This window comes from Poromitra crassiceps, assembly GCF_964638095.1.
Source record: "Poromitra crassiceps genome assembly, chromosome: 16".
In the NCBI taxonomy this organism is placed as follows: Eukaryota; Metazoa; Chordata; class Actinopteri; order Beryciformes; family Melamphaidae; genus Poromitra; species Poromitra crassiceps.
In genome coordinates, this window is record NC_139645.1 from 4806727 (window position 1) to 4824979 (window position 18253).

General features: G+C 42.1%; 1 protein-coding gene and 1 pseudogene across 2 annotated transcripts in view; one reads left to right on the forward strand and one right to left on the reverse strand.

The window, feature by feature from the left end:
- The window catches only part of coro2ba (coronin, actin binding protein, 2Ba), a 418611-nt gene that overhangs the window by 257934 nt on the left and 142424 nt on the right, over window positions 1-18253 (reverse strand). The window lies entirely within an intron of this gene.
- LOC310791073 (relaxin-3 receptor 1 pseudogene) lies at window positions 477-1619 on the forward strand (annotated as a pseudogene). The gene has a single exon. The product of its transcript is annotated as a relaxin-3 receptor 1 pseudogene (transcript).

Consider the following 18253-nt stretch of genomic DNA (forward strand, 5'->3'; position numbering starts at 1 on the left):
AAATAGCTACGTGTTTGTTTTGATAGGTGCTCTAAGGCAGTTAATTATTATTCCTTGTGGCACCCTGTTGTTGTGCGCCTTTTACGCACGGTCCTCCATATGCGTCATAGGTCTATAGTTGATTGGCTATTATGTCAGATGAATACAAATTCAAGACAATAAATTCACAGACCTAACGGCGTGAACCTATTAGGTTAGTAACTGGATTGAGGTCTTGAGGATGCTTATGGCTTTGTTTGGCTCATCATCACGTCTCGTTCGACCAATCGTGGATCAGCAGCGAAGCGTCACATCTGTATAAAAACAGGTCCTGGCGCAGCGGCTGTCATTCAGACAGATGTGATGAAGACAAGGGCTGAAGTTAGAAGGGCAACCTACCTCATGCAGCGTCTGGACTGTATTTTCATTTTGATATGCCCGCCGTAGAAAGCCTGGTTCGAGTTGAGGCGTCAGCTGATGCTTTCCTAACTTCGAAGATGGATGAAATATGGAACCAGAGTGCAGCGGTGAACGGGAGCTCGTCCGGAGGAGAGGACAGATTCAGCAATCTCGATGACATCGACCGCAGCCACATCCTCAGGATCCTCATCTCGGTGGTCTACTCTGTGGTTTGCGCAGTGGGTTTAGTGGGGAACTTGCTAGTGTTTTTCCTCATGAGGTTGAGACAAGGTCGAAAAAAGTCCACCATCAATTTTTTCATCATCAACCTGGCCGTAACGGACTTCCAGTTCGTGCTGACTCTGCCCTTCTGGGCCGTGGACACCGCGCTGGACTTCAGCTGGCCGTTTGGGAACGCGATGTGCAAAATCATCCTCTCCGTCACCGTGATGAACATGTACGCCAGCGTGTTTTTCCTCACTGCAATGAGCGTGACCCGGTACTGGTCTGTCACCTCGGCTCTGAAGAGACGCGCAGGCAGGAGGGCAGGACGTGTGAAGTGGGTGTGCGCGGTGCTCTGGGTCTCGGCAACTGTCGCCACCGCGCCCACAGCTGTTTTCTCCACCGTGACGGTCGTCGCCGGGGAAAAACTCTGCCTTCTCAAGTTCCCAGACGGACACGACTGGCTCGCCCTCTATCACGTTCAGAAAATCTTGGTAGCTTTTGTCATTCCAATGCTCATAGTCTCCGTCAACTATATGATGCTCTTACGCTTCATAAGACAGAGGAGCATGCACACTGACAACCCGAGCCGGAGGTCCAGAGTCACCAAAACAGTTACTATAGTAGTTTTGTCTTTCTTTCTCTGCTGGATGCCAAATCATGCCATCACCTTTTGGGGAGTCTTGGTCAAATTTAACGTCGTCAATTGGGACAAATGGTACTACATGGTGCACGCCTACGTGTTCCCAGTGACTGTCTGCTTGGCGCACGCAAACAGCTGTTTGAACCCGGTGCTCTACTGCCTCATGAGGCGAGAGTTCAGGAAGATGATCAGGGATTTGTTTTGGAGAGTCTCCACTCCAGCCATCAACAAGGCCTGTGCGATACACACTGTTTCTGCAACCACCAAGGAAACCCGGGGAGTACCTCTCCAAACAATGGACAACGAACAGCACACAGTGTCCATCATAGAGAGAAAAGGCTTCTCCAGCTCAAACCTGATTCTTTCACACACCTGAAATCTTCATTCGGATGAAAAGGACACCTCGGCTGTTCCTATAAATGTATGCCACTCACTTTAATGGTCAACTTGATCGGAGTTGCAGTTACGCGTCATTACGCGCGCGTAATGCGCTTGCCGCTGTCCCAAACATGAACAGTTAACATGGCCATACAGCGATGAAGATGCAAAGACGTATAACTATGTTTGTTGTCATATCCGCAAAACATGTAAGTGCATTGGGGCATTAATTTAAATCTGGCAACGTTACAGCATTACCTGCTGATTCCAACGAAGCAATGGAATCACAATCACAATCAAAGACTATATAGAATCAAAATAGAATAATTACAGTGGTGTTTTTAGTTGTGGTTATGATTGTTCACAATGCCTATTTCTGTACATGACATGATAATAAAGTGCTTTTCCATCTGAGGTATAAGTAGCATTTTTATTTTATTTTTATACAAAATACATTTAGGTGACTACTGCCAGAGGCAGTGGTTTTCAAATGGGGCTTTATTGGGGAAGGGAATGATTCAGTTATAGTTGTTAATACTACAGTATAATAAATAAACAATATTGTATTATATTTGATAATTATATTTAATGTAGTGTTAACACATATAGGCCTAATTGAATCCTTTCCTTCCACATAAAAATCATATTTGCCATGGCCATCTGTCTAATTGCCTGCCAGTCATCATCGCATTAATAGTCATACCCCTTGTGTGGGTAATACAGTAGCCACGTTTATAATTGAAAAGAGAAAAAAGTTTTGAGATACAAATGTAATTATTAGGTTATTATTACATTAAGAAAAGTAAGGAAATATATTCTGAGGTTGTATGGAAGTGATTTTTGAACATTTCAATAGTATTGTCAATGTTTTTTTTTATCAAAGACATCTTGCAATGGGGGGTGGCCAACTCTGAATTGACAGAGGATGTCTGGTTGATGTTGATGTTGTTATTTGTATCTAATGCAGCAGAAATCTGCATTAGATACAAGTGGATTCAGATTCAGTGGGTGAATCTGGACATGAATCCTTTGGATTACTGGGGTATCATGTATGCAGTTTGGACCTTGGCCATACAGAGTGCTAGTGCAGTGTATCCACTATAGTGGCTATAGCATGGGGCTTACTTGTTTTAGTTTAAATTCTGCTTTGTGAAAAAATGTCCACTAATACCTCCTATCCTTCCACACCCTCTCTAATCTGTATTCTAAACCCCAAATGAGTTTACATTTCATATTTGTTTACACTCTCTTACATCATCAAAAACCCTGTCTGTAACCCTGTGATATGTGCTATATTCTGAAAGTATGGGACCACAAACATGCAGAAATCTGGGGGGGGGGGGCTTTACTTTGATCTTTGATTGGTAAATGTCATGTGCATATAATTAACTGCTGATTCTGACATTTCATTTGAGCTGCGCACAAAAAGGCCATGGAGAAATATTGTACATCTATACGCAGGCTAATAAAGGGGTCAAATATGAGATAAAGTAACTTTATGTATTGTAGCATAAGTCATTCATAATGCCATGAATGCCATAAGACATGGCATTCATGTTCAATTTGTACAACAGTTCATGTTGAAGAATTCATATTCAGCATTGGCTCTATTAAAATTAAACAAGTGCAAATTTGCAATAGCTGTGACCAGATATGCAAATTTCCAAAATGCACTTTTTGTGCACTAATCAATGTGGACCAACCAAACCAACAGAGTGACTTATAGAGCTGCTGCTGGCCCTGCTGGCTGCAGCTAAAAACTGACCAGCTTTCTCCATCAGTCTGGAGCGCCCAGGGGAGAAGGCGCCATTCCTGGCTGTCACAAGGCAAAGACAGAGGGAGGGGAGGAGACCCAGGGGGCCTAGAGACAGTCACCTGTCTGCAGGCTCTGCTTTTCAATGATACGGCTCTATATATATCTGCCTTCTGGATAGTTCTGATTTATTGAGCTTCAAATTGTCCAGCATCCATTGAGTTAAATGGAGATTCATGATTTTATTAGATGGGAGACTCCTTTTGTTTTAGAAATGACTCAAAAATCATTATAAAAAAAACCCACATCGCATACTGTAGTGTGAACAGGCACTCATAGCATACAGTACAGTAGGTCCATGCATGTGATGCGACTAACTCAGTTTTGACAAAAAGGTCAGATAGTACCTTATCAAGGTCATGCCCACCTCCTGCTGCTGAAAACCCTGCTGTGGCTGATGAGCGGGGAGGAGTGTGAGCTGATCCTCTTGCAGCCCCTCCCTCCCCTTGTATACAGGGCAAACAAGGCAAACAGGACCAGGGAACAGATAAACTTCTTGTGTGGTGTTTTATGTAACAGTTATGTCACAAAATAGAATCTTAAAACACGGTGCATCTGACACTTTTTTCTTTCAAAACTTCTTTGCCAGTCAAGTGTATTTAATCATGGGCTTATGGCTAGATGTTCATTATGTTAATAACGATTTGTAAATAACCCAATTTCCAAATTCATTGTGTAGTGGACTACACATCCACTTCCTTGTTTTGACCCTACAGAAACACCCTCTTGTGACATCACTTGTGCTGGACGTTCTGCTGGGACTGACATCACAGGAGGCAGTTCCATTTCAGGGACAGTGGTCAGCTGCTTTACAAAAACCAGCCTAGATGAGCTACGTGTGATTTAACCCCCCTTCCCCCCCTGAAAATCACATTGCTATAGCCTAACCCCCCCCCCACCCCCTCTATTTCAACTGACCCTGTTGCCCTGTTGTCGGTGAGTCTGGGAGATAAAAAAAATACAAATAAAATAGTCTACCATAATCTATGATCAGGTTCAAATGTACACACTATTAGTAGCCTACCACAAATTACTAGAATTCACTATAGGGGTGTTAACCCTCTTTGAGTGCGTGTGTGTGTGTGTGTGTGTGTGTGTGTGTGCGTGCTGACCAGATACACACAGCACAACATGAGGGGAAGATCTTGCCTTGCCCCCTATTTTAAGTCTCCACAAGACGGCAGTAGTGTCACCTGTTTCAATCATGTAAATATTAGCTTCTGCTGAAAGTAGGTGGACTTAGCCTACCACAAACAGCCAACCTGTGTTTTTTTGTCTCACTAGAACATTTATTTTATCCCTTACAGAAAGTGATTAAGAGGGATACTAGCTATGCTTTTTTTTGTGTGTGTGTGTGTGTGTGTGGGGGGGGGGGGGGTCTTAAAACGCTGCCGGATTTCCGCCCCCCCTTTAAGAAGCTCGGTCATTGGCTCCGACCATGTGTCAATCAGAGCAGCTTTCACTCCCTCCATGTGTCGCTGTAAACACCGCCCTGCCGCCCTGCCGCCTCAGTGAAAACAATGCTAACTAGCTAGCAAGAGACCTACACACACTAGCTCGTTGCTACACGCTGAAAACGCAAGTTGGATTGTTTGAAACTATTTTCCAAGGGCACTGCTGCTAAGCGCCGCCCATCGCAATCCCACTATGGAGACCTGCGCATGCGCCAGACTCCTCGGATGGAAGAGAGACGAGGCTGTCTAGCGAGAATGCGCAGTAGGAGACAGGCTTTGTGAAGAGAAGATACGAGATGACAAGACGAAAACAAAAGAAGAAGATGCACGTAGCAGGTAGGCTACTGGGTTTCCATCCAAATGTATCGCATAATTCAAGCGAATTTGTGAAAATCCGCAAAATAAAATGCGAATTTATGCATGTTTCCATTCAGTTTTGTTTAGCGAGTTTTGGGAGTCGGCAGGTTGAGCAGTAGGTGGCGCTTCTCGGAAAAGTGGAGGGGGAAATGCAAAAGACACCCAAAGAAGAAGGGGGCGCGATGGGATGACGTCATAAGAGCGACATGATACTGTAGCCGAGCGCTTACTTGGATATAAAAAGCAATAAACGGAGCAACTCCCACTTGAACACTCTCACCATGAGACGCCAGCTTTATTATTCTTCCCGTTCTCTCATCCTCATACCAAAGAGCGTGGAAGGAAAAGTTCTTTGCTCGTACTCTTCCAGCCTCAAGTTCCCCACAACAACCACCACACACTTCCGTTTCCGGCCTTCAACATAAAAGTCTACAGTGCTGCCTAGAACGTAAACATAAATGATATCGCATAGCACCTTCATAAAAATAGCTTACAATACTAACAACAACTAGTGTACGACAAGATGGAGAGAGTGTTTGCAAACATCGTGGCTTTTGGGAGGACTCTCATAACGGCATTATCAACGTTAGCAATTTACATCAACATCCTGATGCAGAGACGCGAAAGAAGGCATGCAGTGATGTGGGAAGAAGCTGGGGCTGGAGGACCACGTCGCCGCCGTCCGCGTGTCTGGGAACGTAAACGCAGTAAGGAGTTTTGGGAAGTTGTCCAGCACCATTTCACACGGTACGTCATCGTTAATTCGCAAAATCTGTTTCCATTGCAAAAGTTCGCATCTTCCTAGTGTCGATACGCTGATAAATCCACCCCCTCCAAGCGTAAAAACTTTTATGCGATATTTCGACCTTTATTCGAATTTCTGGTGTTTCCATTCAAGTTTATATTCGCATTTTGGGTAAATGCGAATATCCAGAGGTGGATGGAAACCCAGAGTCTGTCCCTGATTCCTGAGGGTCAACTGAGTAATGCTGCAGAGAAGAGAAGATAATGACATCACAACAGTATAATCCTAATGTTCATTTAAACGTTGCTTGAACCGTCTCCATTGTTCCTCCACGTTCCCGGGTCAACTTAAGCTCGGCGGGAGGCTTTAGCAATTCAGTCTTCAGCCGAGCAGAGCTAGCCACACTGTTAGCTGGGCTAGCTTGTCCATACCTGCTGAGCTAGTCACGCTGTTAGCTGGGCTAGCTTGTCCACACCTGGCGTGGCGAGCTAGCCACACTGTTAGCTGGGCTAGCTTGTCCACACCTGCAGAGCTAGCCACACTGTTAGCTGGGCTAGCTTGTCCACACCGGTAGCGTTAGCCTCACGTGCTGACGCTAGTAATTATTACAGACCTGCCGCTCCTGGCGAGTGTAAGGCGAGTTCGTGTACTCCTGGTACCATGTGTTATTCCCAGTTAATGAGAATGAGACGACTCAAAATATCTTTAGTTGACTTTCTTTATTCCTTGAACAGCGTGTCTTTCAGCCCTGTGTCTGTGGCCACTTTGGGTCATATAAAATAAATTATTATGAACTTCATCATCTCGTTCTTGGGCAACCTTCAGTATGGTTCTGCTTGGTTCTTGAGAATTTAAAATGTCCACACGCACATATCTTTTCCAGGTCCTTGGTTCTTGACATTCATTTTTTTTTTTTTATCTCCTTGTAGAGCAGTTTCACATAATAAGCACACCTTTTCATCAAGTGTCTGTAAATATGGCTGGCTACTGGCTAGCTGCCTGCATTGGCTCTGTTGGCTCCATTATTAGTTAACTCTGGTAAATATGTGTGACCAGGTCTAAATAACTGACAACGCCACCTAGGGAGTTTCACCCAAGGAGATACCGTGCTTTAATGCCCACAGATAAACCATACATATTCGTTTACAATGGTGAAAGACCAATGAGGAGCAGAGACGTGGTTTCCAGGTAGAAAAGTGTATTATTTTTTAGAAAAGGCTCAGACTAATTGCAAATGCCAAATGCTTAAGATTCAAACCGTGCTAAAAACAGAAGTTGCAAAAACACCTTTAAAATGTCCAAGCTACTAAGGGGGAAGGGTAAAACCAAAGGGCACTGGAACTAAAGTGAGTGAGGGATTGACTGGATAGCATAAAATACAAGAGTTTAAGAATAAACGTACCTACCCCACCAAGCGTGTACAACAAACACACAATTAAAGTGCTTGGTGCAAAGGGTGCTTGAACACGGCACACACACGCATGCAAATAAAGAAGGAAGAGGCATCCCAGCAAACATAGTCTTGACCGCGACGTCACCAGACGATAGAATTGTGGTTTGGCATCTACCATCTAAGTCTGACCTTCTCTCCACGTTCCTCCAAAGTAACGTTTAGACTGTCACTTCAAAACAAAAAATATTGATCTCATATTGCTTTGAAAACACCACATGTAGGTGTCTTTTGTGTTTTTGTTGAATAAAATGACATTTGATTGACAATTTACCTGTTGTGTGATCAGATAGTCATGCACTCCACCTGCAATGACGACTTTTATTGAACGCCCTTTTCTTTTTTTAATATGAAAACACGTTTATGTCATATAAGTGCAAGTGTCTCTTGCTATGGGCTTGTATTTATCACAAACTTCCTGAATCCTGTGGTATTGTCCCATTTCTCTTGCCGTAACTAAACGCAGTGTTGTGGGTTTTGGATGCTGTCTGCTAAAGTCGCGTTGGTTACATTATCGTAAATTATATAAATATACCTGTCTCATCGCTGGTTGAAATCATGAAACAGAATTAGCGAGGCAGCTAGCCTATCAATGCAATTTCCAGTAGAGACCGTCATGTCAAAATCCCAAGTGCTCAATGTTAAGTATCTCTATATATGACCAAATCCAAAGTATTTGTAACTAATTCCGTGGCCTAATGGATAAGACAGAGGACTGCGATGCGGGCGCCGCACGATCGAATCCCCCATGAGGTGCTATCGCTTTTCTTTCGATGTAGCAAAAGTGGGGAAGTAGAGGAATTACGTCGCTAAGATTTCCATTTGAGATATATAATTAGACCCTGACTAGATGTAGTGGTTTGACGTGCAGCAGACGGTCGTTATACGTGAAAATGTTTGCTGGGATGTAGGAGGGCCCGCAGCTCACACCAGTCTAAACCCACAACAGTGGCCAGGCCTATGCGGGACACAAAAAGGGAAAACTTAGTTCTAGACAAGTTGACAACAATTAATCTTTTACTAAATTAAAGGTACACTTATAGGACAGCAGAAGGGCAGAACAGCTAGCACAGCAGCTTATGTTCTGTACAAAAATAAAAGGCACAATTAGCCACAGACAAACAGAATAACATGTGAAATGCTTTTAGCCAATTACTAGACTCACCACAGCAGTTAGCATTGGGATATGAACAGCTCCTGCTACCCAGACCCAGGACAGATACACAGTAGCCTGTCTAAGGAATAAACAAACTCCATAAACACAAGGAGACATGCAATGTGCATCAATCAAACATAATTCTCACTACATACCTTCCTCCAATGGAGAGATGCCAGCCTTAACCTACGCTCTGTTAGGCAGGCTATTTATAGGGGCTGGCCAATTGAGGTAACCGGAAACACCTGGTGTGTGGAGATTAGTGGGCGGGACCCATAGGTGTAGGTCGTCACCCTGCCACATATGGAAAACACACACACACACAAATCGTCGCTGTCCGATGAAAACCACGTATCTCTATTTGGTGATGTAGTTAAGCCACCTGGTATTTCCCTCTCCAAATATGATGACCATCAGCCTGAGCATTCTTAACTTATAGGCTATTATGCCACTTATCCCCCATTCGGACTGGCCTAAATTGACTGTTTCAGAGAAGAGGTAGTAGGCCTATGTCTAAAGAAATCTCATTTACAATAGAACTGTACCAGATATCTCCATACAACTACTGGTGAGTATTCAATAGCACCCTAGACAATTCAGTAATGGTATATTTTTAGGGATTTCTGTTTTTCTGATAAATGAGAGAAAAGTGATGGAGTCCTATGTTTCTATCACCACAAAGTGCAATTTCCACCTAAACTATAAAGCTATGTTTACAGGACTATAATTCACTATTTTTTTTAGGTAAATCATTTTCTGACTATTTGGTGATGTAGGGCAGCCACCTGGTTCATTCCTCAGAAAATCTGATGAGTAAAAGAGTGAGCATTCTCAAGTTATGGGCTTTTTTGTCACCTTTCCCCTATTCGGACTGGCCTAATTTGGCTCTTTTTCAGGGTTTGGGGTACAACAATCAATTTAATTAATGGGAGACCCTAAAGATAAGAAAAATCGTTGTGTTTTGTTCTACCTTGGGTAGGGGTATCTCAAAAAATCTGAGGGCCCTTTCTGCTAAACTATTAGTAGTAGTTATACAATAAAATTGCCTAAGAGGTGTCTGTCTGTGGTGGTGTCGTCACGATTTGTGATGGAAGTGATGTCATCATTGATGTCACTTGAGCAATTGTGAAGAAACAACTGTGATTGCTCAACTGTGATGTCACTCAGGCAGTTGTGATGTCTAGGGCTGTCCCAAACAATTATTTTCTTATCGATTAATCTAACGATTATTTTTTGGATTAGTCAATTAATCTAACTATTATTATTATTATTATTTTTATTATATAACAATAAATTTACCCAAAACAAATAAATAACCAAAAACTTTCAGTATTTTATTTAACCATCTCATAATTCATATGATCATATCATTGATATGATCATATGAATTATTATTATTATTAATATTAATCTTATTATTATAATAGATAGTGCCTGCCTATTTGTCAGTTGCCTGCTCTCATCACGAAAATACTGGACCACCTGACACATAGATTAAATTGATCATCATCATGATTCATCACTGTATGTATGAACCCTTTCCCTAAACTGAGGAGGATCAGTATTTTTACAGGGCATGGATTTATTTAATCACTGGAGTAATGTGCATTGTGCAGCTAACTCAGCCAAATGTATGTTTGCATCAGTGTGGGGGTAAGGAAATAAATAATACAAACGATTTACAGACTAACAGTCACAGACTGTAACAATGGTCTGTAAGGTTAGTTTTGATCTCATCTTACATGGCCGTGAACGCAAACAGAAGAATGTAAACAGCCGAATAGCACTGTTAGTGTTAAATGATGCACGCAGTAAATTAACGTGAGCAGCAACAGACTAACAATGGTCTGTAACGTTAGTTTAATCAATTTTCTACATGTTAGCCGTGAAAGCAAACGGAAATATGTATGTTAACGTTAAACGGCCGAATAACACAGTTAAATGGTGTAATGTTATGTTCGCTGCGGTGCAGAAATTACTTCCAACATGACGGTGATGGTTTAGAAACTACGCTAAGTCAATGCTAAGTGACTACCACTATCAGAAACACGGTCCATGTTAATGCTAATATACATATATATTATATGTATATATATATAGTTTTAGCTGCATCGCCTATGGTTGTTGCCATAGTTTGTGGATCAGCCATGCGTCCACTACTTTCTCCGGCCATCGCTGCAATCGTCATCGATTACGTCGACTCGCCGGGACAGCCCTAGTGATGTCATCAGTGATATCACTCAAGCAACTGTGATGTAGTAGGGGCCAATGGCGCACAGTTGCACCGTGTCTTTCTGTCAGAACAAGTTTAGGTTAACTTGCAAACACAGTTTTCCTTAACGTGTGTATGTATGTCTTTCAGTCGTACCACCAGAGATGGTCCGTAAAGAAGAGGTTCCCCCTGAGCAGCAGGAGTGGAGTTCCAGTCTGGACCAGGAGGACCCAGACCCCCCACACAGTAAAGAGGAACAGGAGGAACTCTGGACCAGTCAGGAGGGAGAGCAGCTTCAGGAGAACTCGAAGCCCCCAGATGTTAAAGAGGAACAGGAGGAACCCTGCACCAGTCAGGAGGGAGAGCAGCTTCAGGAGGATTCTAAGCCCCCAAACATTAAAGAGGAACAGGAGGAACCCTGCACCAGTCAGGAGGGACAGCAGCTTCAGGAGGATTCTGAGCCCCCACACATTAAAGAGGAACAGGAGGAACCCTGCACCAGTCAGGAGGGAGAGCAGCTTCAGGACGATTCAAAGCCCCCACACATTAAAGAGGAACCCGGGGAACTCTGCATCAGTCAGGAGGGAGAGCAGCTTCAGGAGGACCCAGAGCCCCCACACATTAAAGAGGAACCCGGGGAACTCTGCATCAGTCAGGAGGGAGAGCAGCTTCAAGGAGGAAGAGGCCTATATCACCCTGTCCCTGTGAAGAGTGAAGATGATGAAGTGAAACAGTCCTCACAACTTCATCAAAGCCAAACTGAGGAGAACAGAGAGGCAGAGCCTTTAGCCAGCATCTCAACTGAACAGATAAAAACAGAAGCTGATGGAGAGGAGCGTGGAGTATCAGAACCAGCCATGAACTTAGATCCAGCTTATGATTCACAACCAACTAGTAATGGCAAGACTTCAGACTCTCCTGAACCTGAAACTGAAGACGACAGTGATGATGATTGGATGGAGACTAGTGAACCTCAGTCAGGTGATAAAAGATTTGCCCGCAGGGGAACTCTCGCACTTCACGTCGTAGTAGCTGATTGTGTAAATGGGCATATATCGTGTCATTTTGATAGCAGACCCCTGAATTTAATCAAAATCATATTGTGGCAGACTTTGTGATATCAGCAAATATCAGATCTTTGTCCAAAGAATGTATATAATCTTGTATCGTGATGAAACTTGTGATTTATACCCCTATCACAGATGTGACAAAGTGGCATTCAGGTCTTATAATATATATATATATTAATATATTACAATATATTGAAAATGTCTTAAAAAAGGTTTTAAAAGGTATTGAAATGTATTGAATTAACTTCAGGATTCATGCATATTGTGTACAAAAAGAAAACGTAGAACTACTGATTTAACCTATTTACTCAACTAAACGTGGAAAAAAAGTACACGCTCTGAAACAGTGGTGTAATCTAACAAAGTAATAATACTTCATTACAGTACAGTTAAGTATTTTCTGGGAGTATCTGGACTGTACTTGAGTATTAATATCAGAGTTCCCACGGTCATGGAGAATCTGGAAAAGTCATGGAGTTTGAAAATCTTTTTTTCCAGCCTGGAAAAGTTCATTGAATTTGTAAAAATCTACGAAAGCTTTGGAAAAGTGATGGAATTTAATTGCGTTTTCTGTATTGAAATTAATTTGGTTACCGTATGTTATAGTAATATATCTTCCATGGACGATATTCCTAGTGACGTTTTGGTGTTGGCATTAGTCTTACACATAGGTCTGTGTATTGTTTGTTTATCACAACTTTAACCGGCGAGTTGTTGCTTTTGAGTTTTGAAAGTATTTTTTTTGTTGTCTTTGTAGATAATATGGCTCCATCTCCATATGACGCTGTTCCCCCTGAGACGCAGACTACAACTGGACTGAAGAAGGCAGTTGTAGTCTTGCACAGACTATCTGCCACAGTGCAAAAGCCCAACAAAGGTAACCCTCCAGCTCTTTCAGTTTTTTGAGTGATACATTCTACTACTGTTTGTATGAAAATAACGGAAAATTACACTATGTTACTGCATGCTGCAGATCTCTCTCTGGGTCTGGGACACTTCTAGCTCAAACTGCTGTCAGAATCCTGGCTGGTGTGAAAAAGGCCTATTGGTCCATCATTTGCGAGCTGCACAATCACTGACAGGGGACCTGTCAATCACGTCCCAAAGCTGCTTTATCGCCTATTTTACTCTAAATAGGACCATAATTTACTAAATTAATATCATGATGCTGTGCTATATTGAAGAAGACTTGAAACTAGCGATTGAGACCATTTGAGTCCCTGACTATTTTCTTCTCGATTAATGTAACGATTATTTTTTCGATTAGTCGATTCATCTAACTTTTTTCTCTCTTTTTTTTTTAAATATGCTGAATTTCAAATTCTAAAGGATTGCTGACAGATTCATTTTTAAACTGGAGGAATATGCAGTTAAGATCATCACTGACAAATACATGTTTTCATTAGTTTGAAGCAAGGCAAGGAAAGTAATTGAAATTATTTAACTTACATGAATTTAAGTGACTTACGTTACTACTACTACTACCACGTGATACTTGTACTACGGAGTGACAATAAAAAAAACTCTTGAATCTTGAATCTTGAACTACTACTAACAAACACCTTCCGGGTGCTTTTGCTTCAGTTGTACATAATGTTACAGTTACGTCATTTCCAATTTGCAGAATTTAACGTTACAGAGCAACGGCATCAGTCTAAAATACTCCCACACTTTTACATGATCGTGGACGAGCTTTTGTAGATGCAGCTTCTCCTGTCGCTTGGGAATAACAATCCATGCTATGACGGGCACTGCCATCTTCACTACCTAGCCGGCTTCCACTGGGATTTTTTTCCAAAACAAAATTGATTCTACACAAGTCTAAACCACACAGAAGCCATTCAAAAGTTTGATTTCAAAGTCTGATATTGGAACGGAGCTATCTTGTGCATTACTTATCTCTGCTTCACTTGTGCGATGCATCGAAGCACGTTATGCAAATCAACATATTTTCATAGTCGATGATGACGATGAATCGGGACAGCCCTAGAGACCACTAACTCATTAGTTAAAGGTCCCATATTGTGTAGTTTTCTGCTGTTTTAAACATTTGTCAGGGGTCTTTAACACATTAAGTGCCATAGACGGTTTAACTCGTCTTACATAATCCAGCGCTTGAGTGCCAAGGACGAGTTAACTCGTCTTACATAAAGATTTTTTTTTTTTTGACGGTGGGACATCAATCAACAACTTTTACATCTTCGAGATCACTATTGGAGCAAGAGAATGTGTATAATCTATTTTACCGACCCACTAAGTGTTGACAGTGCTCCCCCAGACGAGCGAAATCAAAGAAAAAACTGCCGCTGGAGCAAGCCATTCAAGGAAATGGCGAGGCGATTTTACAGTAATCCATTCCAGACTTGTCTTGCCCGAGAGCGGCCGCGCACCGGCAGCAGCACACAGAGAGCGGAGAGCGATTTGCAAAATAGATTATATGTGAAACACACTTTGAAACACCTCAGAAAGGCCAGAATCAACATCTGCCCATCGCCCACGCCATTCAAGGAAATGGCGAGGCGATTTTACAGTAATCCATTCCAGACTTGTCTTGCCCGAGAGCGGCCGCGCACCGGCAGCAGCACACAGAGAGCGGAGAGCGATTTGCAAAATAGATTATATGTGAAACACACTTTGAAACACCTCAGAAAGGCCAGAATCAACATCTGCCCATCGCCCACGCATTCCCCGGCCCATCTTGACTCGCACAAGGAGCGTCCGCACGCAGGCAAGCAAGCAGGCAGGCAGGCACGCAGGCAGGCAGGCAGGCAGCAGCAACGCGCTTCTGACACGCCCGCTGTAGAGCCAGGGGGAAGGAGGAGAAGACACACGGAGGGAGGAGTTTGAATGAGAGGGGTGTTTCCTGTTGTTATGGAGGAAATTACTGTTCAAAACTATTGTTTAGAATGTCTGACGGTCTTACTGATGCCAAAAATGAATGGTTAAAGTGACTGTTCTATCGAATTCACAAAAAGCCATTTATCTCTGAATAAATTTCCAGACGCTGAAACCATGCTGTACTCAACGGCTAATATCTACATAACTACTAACTCTGCAAACTAACTCTTTTAGACAGAGAAAGCACACATTCTATTAGTTATTTTTAGATGATTGGTGTTCATGAATTCTTAACAGAAAATAATCCTCGGCTCTTGTAAAATGAGCCCGAATCCTCAAAAAAAAAACTGGCACAACTTACCCACAGGATGAAAAAATGGCTGGCACTCAATGTGTTAAAATAAGGTCATGCATACTGTTTGGGATTTGGAGACAAGTTTTTTTTTTTTATTGCATTTCTAGCCATTCTAGCTCTGTGCTCATTAAATATGCAGGTTTGGCCACAGAGGCGCCGCTGATTGGCCGATGAGGTGCCCCGCTCTGATTGGCCGCCTGATCTGTCAATCTGGGTAGAGCACTGTACAGTGCAGTGCAGATGAAATTTCACCAAATGGCAGCAGTGAGACCGTACGACTTTGAACCTGAAGCTGACTTTGATTCAGAGTCAGCTGTAAAATTCGACGGGCTTTCGAATGGCGTCAGTCCCGTGTCTGTAGCTGCTTGCGTTCCCGAGATATGGCCAAAAACATCCAAAATTTATTTTTGCTCCAAATTACACCAAACTTAAACCGAAGCATCTATGCCATGAGAGGGATTCAGGCACAAAGTTTCATGCAGTTTCATCCATTTTCCTAGGAGTTATGATCATCTGATGTTGTAACTACTTTTTAAACACTTATGCGCTGCTATGCGCCCCTCTCGTTGACTCTCGAACTTCGACGCTGCATCTACTAGATGTAAAATTCGACGATCTAGCTAACGGTGTCAGTCCCGTGTCTGTAGCTGTTTCCGTTCCCGAGATACGCCCAAAAAATGGCCAAAAACACTATAAAACACAATTTTTTTGATGGGCTCCAAATGAGACCAAAATTAAACCGAAGCATCTATGCCATGAGAGGGATTCAGGCACAAAGTTTCATGCAGTTTCATCCATTTTCCTAGGAGTTATGATCATCTGATGTTGCCGACAACAGATAATACATTACTAACCCAACAACAAATGCTCATAACTCCTAGGAAAATGGATGAAACTGCATGAAACTAGGTGCGTGAATTCATCTCATGATGATGATGCTTCGGTTTAAGTTTGGTGTAATTTGGAGCCCAAAAAAAAAAAAAAATGTTGGCGTTTTTCTCCTAAGTACTTTTCCTAAGTAAATGTTGCCAAAAACTACTTTCAAGCATAGTGCCAATCGACTCCAAATGGCCTGAAACGCATCTGAATACAACCTGGTACAATGCACTTCTTTTTTGACGACATGGCCGACATGTAGGCTACTGTAGGCTGGCAGTCACGTTCACAACAAGCTAGGTTGAGGTCACAATCATGGGAGAGAGAGGGCGGGCTCTGGGCGGGCCCTGTGAATTTTTGATTGATTGGCGACATGTGATGTAGAAAATCCTTGCAAATTCTGGAACTCTAATTCGCCTCTCCTGTGGCTCCATCTTGTGGCAGGGGAGGGAGAGGAATGACTGTAGGAAGTGATTTCATACTTTTACAGACTTGTACAGACACCCCCAAGTTTATACAAACCACAAAACCCAATCAAAAGCGATTTTCACAGTATGGGACCTTTAAGTGTTTACTGAGGGAATAAGTCAAGGGAGTAGTAGGGTCATTTCCACATTGTTCCATCCCATACCTATCATGGATCTCATTGAAATTATGTAATAATAATAGTAACAAGTTTAGGTTGACTTGCATTCACAGTTTTCCTTAATGTGTGTATGTCTTTCAGTCGTACCACCAGAGATGGTCTGTAAAGATGAGGTTCCCCCTGAGCAGCAGGAGTGGAGCTCCAGTCTGGACCAGGAGGACCCAGAGCCCCCACACATGAAGCCATTTAAATGTTCAGTCTGTGGTAAAAGTTTTGGCTATAAAGGACACTTGAAGAGACACATGATAGTCCACACAGGAGATAAACAATTTAAATGCTCAGTCTGTGGTAAAGGTTTTGGTCGTAAAGCAGACTTGAAGACACACATGATGGTCCACACAGGAGATAAACAATTTAAATGCTCAGTCTGTGGTAAAGGTTTTGGTCGTAAAGAAACCTTGAAGAGACACATGATAGTCCACACAGGACAGAAGTCATTTAAATGTTCAGTCTGTGGTAAAGGGTTTGGTGATAAAGGAAACTTGAAGAAACACATGATAGTCCACACAGGAGATAAACAATTTAAATGCCCAGTCTGTGGTAAAGGTTTTGGTCAGAAAGGACAGTTGAAGACACACATGATAGTCCACACAGGACAGAAGTCATTTAAATGTTCAGTCTGTGGTAAAGGTTTTGGTCGTGAAGCAAACTTGAAGAGACACATGATAGTCCACACAGGAGATAAACAATTTAAATGCTCAGTCTGTGGTAAAGGTTTTGGTCGTAAAGGAAACTTGAAGAAACACATGATAGTCCACACAGGAGATAAACAATTTAAATGCTCAGTCTGTGGTAAAGGTTTTGGTGTGGAATCAAACTTGAAGAGACACATGATAGTCCACACAGGAGATACACAATTTAAATGCTCAGTCTGTGGTAAAGGTTTTGGTCATAAAGGAAACTTGAAGACACACATGATAATCCACACAGGAGATACACAATTTAAATGCTCAGTCTGTGGTAAAGGTTTTGGTCATAAAGGAAACTTGAAGACACACATGATAATCCACACAGGAGATAAACAATTTAATTGCTCTCTCTGTGGTAAATGTTTTGCTCAAAAAGGACACTTGAAGTCACACATGATAATCCACACAGGAGATAAACAATTGAAATGCTCAGTCTGTGGTAAAGGTTTTGGTTGTAAAGAAACCTTGAAGACACACATGATAGTCCACACAGGAGATAAACAATTGAAATGCTAAAGAATGGCAAAGTCAATATTTAAATCTCCTAAATTGACAGCCTGTTTCTCATCGCCTGCTGTGCTGTGTTCCTGTGCCACCAGTTTTGAACACTAGAGCATTGGTTCTCAAATGGGGGTCCGCGAAAAGTTTTCAGGAAAATAAAAAATAAAACCTTTTTTTGTTGTTGCAAAAGCTTCATAGTTCAACGAAAATATGTTATGCTTTAAATCGAAAATGGTTCATGGATTACATTCGAATCTAACAAACCGATCCATGTTTGTTGTTACCATGGGAACAAATAAGCTTAGCCGAAAATCAGAATCATTACTATTGTAATGTAATGTTTTTTTGTTGCAATAAATGTGCTTTAAACCTGTGATTTGACTTTTTAAAGGACAGTAATTAATGACTAGTTGATATTGAATGATGGACTTATCAGGTATTTTCTTCTAAAATATTAATTGGTTGCAGGT